Raw genomic sequence first — 8,755 nt, forward strand, 5'->3', positions numbered from 1 at the left:
AAACTCTTGTAAGCGATATTGGATTAACCCCATCTGGGATCCTGTTTGTCTTTTGTTGTTGTTGTTGTTGTGAAAATAAACCTGTCTTTGCTGTACAGATTGCAAAGCGGGATACCAATAGACAACAAAACACAGTTTGACCAGTAAGCTGGATTTAACTGTGATCCATACAAAGAGACTTAACAGCAGTACCAGGCAGCAAAGAACCAGGGAAAACCGAATTCTCAAACTTACAGCATAATATTCACCCTCTTGTTCTTTTCAGACTAAAATGAGACATGTTGTGCTAAGATAGGGTGAGGTGCATTTTCCCTTTTCTATACTTCCATTAAAACTTCTTTGAACACATCCTTCACAAGTGATTGGCATACATATATTACCATCCAGTTTGCCATTATCACAAGAGACATTCTCATCAAACAGCTAAAATTAATAATGATGGCATTTCATCTATAAGTGAGCTCCAGAGGATTGGTATTTTACATGCTGGGTTGCTACTGGGACACTTAATTGGAACCGAACAATTGTTAACATTATTAGTTCCACCTGTGCTTTTTCTGCTCTGACGAGTGAAAATGTCTGCTGTTTGAAAGGTCTCAGCATTCTAAAAATTGCACAGCTTAGATGTCTTCAGACTCTGCTTTGACTCTTTTTCGTATGTTGGCTATTTAAAATAAAAACAGCTTTAATATTGCTGTTGCAAGTGCTCCAAATATGTGCCTTTTGACACCAACTCTATTTTTTTAATGCCTGCAAAAGTGGGTTAGAGTCACTTGTATTTCTTAGCTAGTTCAGATTCTATTATCTCACATTCTGAGTAGGTCATCAGTAATTTACAAAGACTGTGACATATTTTATGAAGTTATAGTTTTAATCTTAATAGCTACACATCTTTGTCTATATTAGGTATTTTTGTATTAATTTACCTATGACCATGGAGCAGTGTCTACAGTATTGTAATATTCTCAAGCCTTCAAGTCCAATAATAGGGTTAAAGAGCAAAGCAACTTTCATTTTTGCACACTGTAACCTGTGTGTTCACCACCTGCTGCTGTGCTGGAGGTCACACTTTACCTTTCACAGTGAATGCCCAGAGAGGCTACGCTTGTTGTTGAATTATTAAGTAGAGAGGTGGGGGAGTACGAGCATTTCGATGCACTCATTGATTACATTCCCTGACAGCAGTAGCAAATTTTACCAAGTAAAAGCTGCAAACGGTTTCTGTGAAAATGCATCTCCACCATTTGCATTGTATTTGACCACTCAAAGAAACTTGCACAGAGAGATAGCATGCAATATAACGTGCATATGTTTTTTTTTTTGTTGTTGTTGTTGTTGCTCAATTTACTTAACCAAATAGAGGGACAATAACAACATGTAAAGCATATTTTCAGATTTATGTGTGCAACAGTGCAGAGTGCAAAGATGTTGGAATAATTATGTAATAGTATATAGTATATACAATGCATACATTTATTAGACCACCTGTCCTTAAAAACAAAACAAAATAAGAAAGCATAAAAATTTTAGAAATCTCTCAAAACCAAATTTAAAACTAAAAATTACTGAATTCACTGAAGTGAATTCACATTTTTTATCCAAATTTGCACAGAGGACTTCTCTGAGAAGTCAGAAATGAATAACATAACAGTCAACTACTAAAACAATTTTTTCTATTCAGGAATGCAAGTAAATAACTGTAATTTGTCATTTTAATTTTAAACAAGTATATTATGATTTTTTTCTCTTTTGTTGTCAAACTGTAAATGTGAAAATTCTTGGATAACAACAATTGCCCATAATGGTGGATTACAGAAACAGAAAAAATTATCTTGGTATTTACCAGTTAATTTAGGACAGCTGTAGCATAAACCCTACACTGGGTGGTGGTCTAATAAATGTATTTTTTTTTATTGTATTTATGTATTTATAAATGTATTTATTTTAGCACAGTAGGTACACTATATTGCCAAAAGTATTCGCTTGTCTGCCTTTACATGCATATGAAGTTGAGTGACATCCTATTTTTAATCCATAGGGTTTAATATGATGTTGGCTGACTCTTTGCCGCTGTAACAGTTTCACCTATTCTGGGAAGGCTTTCCACAAGGTTTAGAAGTGTGTTTATAGGAATTTTTGACCATTTTTCCCCAAAGCACATTTGTGAGGCCAGATACTTATAGACAGAAATAGATAGATACTTAATTGATCCCAAAGGAAATTAGGGCATCCTGCAGCTTAACACACACAATAAATAAAGACATGTTGGATGAGAAGGCCTGGTTCACTGTCTCCTCTCTAATCCATCGCAAAGGTGTTCTGTCGGGTTGAGGTCAGGACTCTGTGCAGGCCAGTCAAGTTCTTCCACACCAGACTTGCTCATCCATGTCTTTATGGTCCTTGCTTTGTGTACTGGTGCTCAGTCATGTTGGGACATCCCCAAACTGTTGTCACAAAGTTGGGAGTATGAAATTGTCCAAAATGTCTTGATATGCTGAAGCATTAAGAGTTCCTTTCACTGGAACTAAACTTTACTAAACTCCACCAAACTTTACACTTGGCACAATGCAGTCAGACAAGTACCGTTCTTCTGGCAACCGCCAAACCCAGACTCATCACGTTGCCAGATGGAGAAGGGTGATTCATCACTTCAGAAACCACTCCACTGCTCTAGAGTCCAGTGGTGGCATGCTTCACACCACTGAAGCTCTCCACACACTGTTCTTGAGCTAATCTGATGGCCACATGAAGTTTGGAGGTCTGTAGCGACTGACTCTCCAGAAAGTTGTCAAACTCTGTGCACTATGTGCCTCAACATTTGTTGACCCCACTCTGTCATTTTTGTGGCCTATCACTTCATGGCTGAGTTGCTGTAATTCCCAATCGCTTCCACTTTGTTCTAATACCACTAACAGTTGATTGTGCAATATTTAGTAGCAAGGAAATTTCATGACTGGACTTGTTGCACAGGTGGCACGCTGGAATTCACTGAGCTCCTGAGAGCAATAAGTAGTCTGCATGTCTAGGTGCTTGATTTTATACACCTGTGGCCATGGAAGTGAGTGGAACACCTGAATTCAATTATTGTGAGTGAATACTTTTGGCAATATAGTGTATATACAACATATCGCACAGATTGGCACCACTACAAAAAAAAAAAAAAAAACACAAACACACAGTGTGTTTGTATACTTATATTGTAGCGCCCAAGGGGAGGAGACTCACTGGACTGTTGATGTTAGTATGATAAATTATAGTGCTATAAGTTATTGCATTTATGTTATGTTCCCTCATTGTTACTGTTAATTTATAAAGTGATCCTCAGTGTTTTTACAGCCAAGGGTTGCATTGAGTTTTGCTAGCAATGACTGAGACCAATGTTACAGCTAGCGACCTCTGGCTACTGTTCCTGTCCACCACTCAACACCACTTATTCCTGGGGTCAAGCAGTGTACAGAAAGCAGGAATTGCAAATACAAACTGAGATCTCTGTCTCATGGTTCTTTCTACCACGTGAAATTGCAGTATTATGAAAGCACAGCAAAATGTTATTTTTGCTAACATTATTAGTGTTAATCACAAAGTGCACCTGCAGGTGATAGGAACTGAATGAAGTTTAAAGGGCTTAAACCAAAAATACTAAACTACCAATATATTTAAACCAAAATATAATAGAAATGGCACTGATTAAATGAACCATGTCAACCTGCATGAATCTAAAATATGGTGCCACTAGAAGAAAGTTTAGTGAGTCAGTAATGCCAGCAGGAATAATCCTTTGGGAACACATGATCTGACATCTGACACTGAAATATCAACACTAAAGATCCGAGGATCACTCAGAAGTCTTTAGAATACACCGTCTGAGATATGTTGGAAAATTAGTGCTAGTTCTTTTTTGTGGTAATCTCACAGAAAAAGTCAAAACTTTAACCATCTGGGCCAAAACAAAAAGAGTTATTGTGGTGCTAGCCAGTAGAGTTAGCTACTGGACGGATGTTGAGATATTCTGGACCAAGTGTTCAAAGTACAATGGTCATACTTTTTAATTAAAAAAGACGAAAACACAAGTCATGTGATAACATAAAATGTTGCATGAACGAGATGAACCAGCAACTTCATGCTCTGCTGCATCTTTCTGAAGCTACTGACAGCTATTTTAAGAATCACAAGGACATGAATGGATAAAGGGTAAGATGCAACTCTAGAATCACAGCACATCTGATTTGGATGGAAGTAATCATGGTTATTAAGAACAGCTGTGTACCAGTTAGTCTCCCTGCTAATACACAAGAACAGAGAAAACACCCTACCGCCTTGAACAAATCTCACTGTCAGACTATAATTCACAAAACAATGTTCAGTTTTCTCCTGCTGGTCATTTGCTTGACTTCACATTTTTTATGGCTGTAGTGTTGGCATGCCGTGCTTATCTGGAAAGCTCACGTTCAGTGACATTGGAACAAGTACTGAAAGAAATTTCTGCTGAGTGTTCCTGCAAAAAAGTCTTTTAAAAAGAGCTTTTTCACAACTTTTCTGTTTAACTCACTGACACATCACAGTTCACATCACAGATTTTCTTCTTCTTCTAAAAAAAAGTTTCTAAAAACTTCTATCAAATTCACAGAACCAGCAAAATCCACAGTCTGTACTATAAATTAGAAATGTCTTAAGTTTTGCCCTCAGATATAACATTTTGAACATTTTTGTGCTTTGTTATGAACTTCAACAACAGCTTATTTTTCTACCAGATAGGGTTGGGGTTTTATACTACCCGTCCAAGAACCCTTAAGAATGATTTATAACCTAAAACTGTTGCCGAATGTTTTACAATTTGTAACCCTGCCCAGCGAAAAATAAGCTGTTTGGTAAGGCTTAGAAAGATAATAAAAATGGTAGCAAAGCATTACTAAAAGCTTTCCAATTTTGCAGGTTCAGTGAACTAAATCTAAGTTTTTAATTGAACTCTTTCAAGAAGTATAGGTCGTTCAGTATGGAATGACTGTCATAGATTTTCTTTTTCTGAAAACAGACTAAATTAAATGTCCACTGAATTTTCTTTTGCTCAATAAAAAATAATAAACTAGATAATAAGCATCCAGGAGGGCTTTATAGTGGTAATGATTTCTGTTTTGTGTTGAGATGAAAGAAGAAACATTTTTTGCATTGTGGGATGCAGGACAAAATCAAACACAACTATTCAAAATTCAACTTTGGTGAGGCTACACATTATTAAAACATCCTTTGAAAAGACAGAAAGAAAGGCTTTTGATGATGAGCCCAGTCCCAGGATGCTCAATAAATTAATGGTTCTGCTAACCACAACAAAATTGGCTCGTTTCACCTGCTGTCACTACCAAAAGGCAACATGCGGGGTTAATAGGATGGGTCAGGTCCAAAGTAATTCCTGGGCATAGAGCCAACAGAAAAATTCCATTTAAGCCAGAGGAAAAGCTGGTAGGGTGGTTGACTGACAACCATGTCATTTGCTATGGCTGAACACTTAGTGGTGAGGCAGTGAACTAATTTCCTCACTTCCTCTTATTATCACCAACAGAATGGCTTAATCTCTTATCAAAAATAGGCTTTCATTACAGGAAGTAAAGGGGTGCTATCTGTTATAATCCACTCAAGTTGGATCACATGGACAAAACTTGTTAATAAAAAACAGAAATTTAAAAGTGAAGACTAAAAAACAGACTAGTGTGTTTTAAGTACTAGCTTCAATAGCAACATAAGGACAATAATAGAAATATATAATCAGACAATTGTGTGTGGCTTCATAGTTTAGTAGTTTACGTATTTGTTTAGTAAATAAAAGGTTGCTGGTTCAGTTCCAGCCAGCCAGCTTCCCCTTGTCTTGTCAGCGTCATTATGTTCACCTGTGATCCCATCTGTTGTCACTCCCCCAATTCTCAAGTGTGTATATATTGTCTGTGTTCTGGTTAATTCTTTGTCAGGTCGTCGTCAGTGCTTACTCGTCAATGCTTATGCGTAAATGCTCATGCGTGTGTGCTCTATGTCATGTCATGTCAAGTCAAGTTAAGTCAAGTCTTGTCAAGTTAATTCAAGTCATGTTATGGTATATCTTGTTTTGAGTTATAGTTTGTGCTGCTGGCTCCTGTCCAGCCCATCCTTGTTTTCATTATTTAAATAAAGTCAAGTCCAAGCAAAGCTTCAGCCTTGGGTGTCCTGCTCTGGGGTCCTCTCCTTGCCTCCCACACTGTAGTTCATGACATTGGTATGTAGACAAAGTTGAGACAACCTGCTGAAGTTCAAACTGAGCATCAGAATGTGGAAGAAAGGGGATTTAAGTGACTTTGTGGCATCTAGATTGATCAACTGGGATTTTCCCATACAACCATCTTTGGGGTTTACAGAGAATGTTTAAAAAAAGAGAAAATATCCAAAAAACTGCAGTTCTCTGGGTAAAAAATGTCTTGTTTATGTCAAAGAGCGTGGCCAGACTGCTTCGAGCTGACAGGAAGACAACAGAGACTCAAATGACCGCTGCTGAAGAGCATCTCTAAACATACGTGTCAAACCTTGAAGCAGATGGGCTACAGCAGCAGAAGACCACACAGAATGCCACGCCTGTCAGTTAAAAACAGGAGACTGAGGCTACAATTCACAGGGGCTCACCAAAATTGGACAACAGACAGTGTTGCAGGATCTAGATGAGTCTCGATATTTGCTGCAGTATTTCAGATGGTAAGGTCAGAATTTGGTGTAAACAACATCCAATCTCCCTTGTGCCAAAGGTTCAAGCTGCTGGTAGTGGTATAATGTTGTGTGGGATATTTTGTTGGCACATTTTGGGGCCCTTACTATCAGCTAAGCATTATTTAAACACGAACAACTACCTGAGTACATGTCTATCCCTTTATAACCACACTGAATCCATATTCTGATGGCTGCTTCCAGCAGGATGATGCACCATATCACAAAGCTCAGATCATCTCAAACTATTTCTTAAACATGACAATGAGTTCACTGCATTCAAATGGCCTCGACAGTTCCCACATCTCAATCCACTACATTACCTTTGAGACGGGGCGGAATGGGAAATCTGCAGCATGATAGCCATAATGAATTAAGGCAGTTCTAACAACCCAGTACTAGCAAGGTGCAGCTAATAAAGTCTCTGGGGAGTGTATGTTGCGGAGGATGTGGTTAGCCTGAACATTATTATTATTTTCATTACTGATTTATTAAATATTGATTAAACTGTCAGAAAATTCTAAAAGTGGTGATAAATTATTCCTTCAGATGGAGGAATAATGAAGAAATTTGTTCCTGCTCCCTGTTTTTCCCTTTGTTGACAGAATTTTTGCATAGCACATGGCTAATCTGCCAACTAATCATTTAAATTGTTTAAGACCCAAATAATTTCAATATGAAAAAAACCTGCTAATTACTAAGAAGCGTATAAAATCTATGCACCAGTGACATTTTAGATTAAAAGTAAAAACTTGCACTGGTGAGAAGATATTTTCATAATTGTCAATAGAGAATACTAGCCTGAGAACACTGCTCATACATATACATGAGATACAGCTGGTAGTAATAAAAAATATGGTGTACGTAGTGGAATAAGTTCATACAGCGTGTTACTAATGTGGAAAAAATTCCAACTGTTGACTTTTTCAGCATACCTGAAGAAGCGACCATTTGATCTTTTGTTTTTTTTTTTACGGTACTGAAACATGGCGTACTGTCAGACTACAGTCTGTTATTTTTATAGACTGAATACATTTTTAAAAAGACAGATTAGTCATGTTGGACAAAAGCAAGTGCACCCTTACATTTATCACACCTTTAAAACCATAAAAGCACAATGAGGGTTTCCAGAAAAGGTGACAAATATTAGAATCTCAAAGAAATTACAAATGATACCTAGTTTGTCTAAACCTCAGACATGTCTTAATGCTTGTGTCTTGTGCTTTCATTGCTATTGAATAGTGTGGTGTCATCATGCCAAGTTCCAAAAAGCTCTCTTAAGGCCTTTAAAATTGCAGTACGGGATTAAAAAACTTCTCAGAATTGTTTAAATAAATCACACTATGGTTAAATTATGAACAAAAGGTGTAGATTTTGGAAGACTGATAGATTTTGTTGGAGAAGCAAGGGGACACAGTTTGCAGCCCAGCTCCAGTATTTTTTACAGACTTAAGCAATGTCTCTTATTTGACAGCTCAATATTTCACAGGCACCTGCAGTCAGACCAGGGTCTGGTAAAGCCTGACCTGCAGAAAATGCATATCCAGAATCCAGAAAAACATCCTGGCATGTGTACTTAAGCTGTCATGTTGTGAGAAATGAAGGTGCAATGCAACGCTGAACAAGTCATTACAGACTTCTTTATGTGAACTCTGAGCTTATGCAGGCTATGTGGTGGATTAGCACAGCACTCTCACTGGTCTTGACTGCAGAGGACCGGTAGAAAGAAATTCATTAGCATGAGCATGAGATTCAAGGAAGAGATGGATAAAAATTGGAGAAGCAACCTTTTTACTTGTGATTGAATAAAAAGAAGAACTTACACAATTTGTCTGCTTTTAATTCCAAGGTTTAGGAATTTTTTTTTTCAACACGATATAGGATGTTATTCATCATCTACAGTTACATAGCCTGCCACCAAGTAAGGAATTTAACTCCTAACATTCCTGAAATTGTCTAATAGATGCTTCTTTCTTTCTTTTTTAGTAGCCGTTGGGTTAAGCTGGCCTGTGACAGAACGGAACAAAAACATGAG

Source organism: Archocentrus centrarchus, chromosome 17 (assembly GCF_007364275.1).
Source record: "Archocentrus centrarchus isolate MPI-CPG fArcCen1 chromosome 17, fArcCen1, whole genome shotgun sequence".
NCBI lineage: Eukaryota > Metazoa > Chordata > Actinopteri > Cichliformes > Cichlidae > Archocentrus > Archocentrus centrarchus.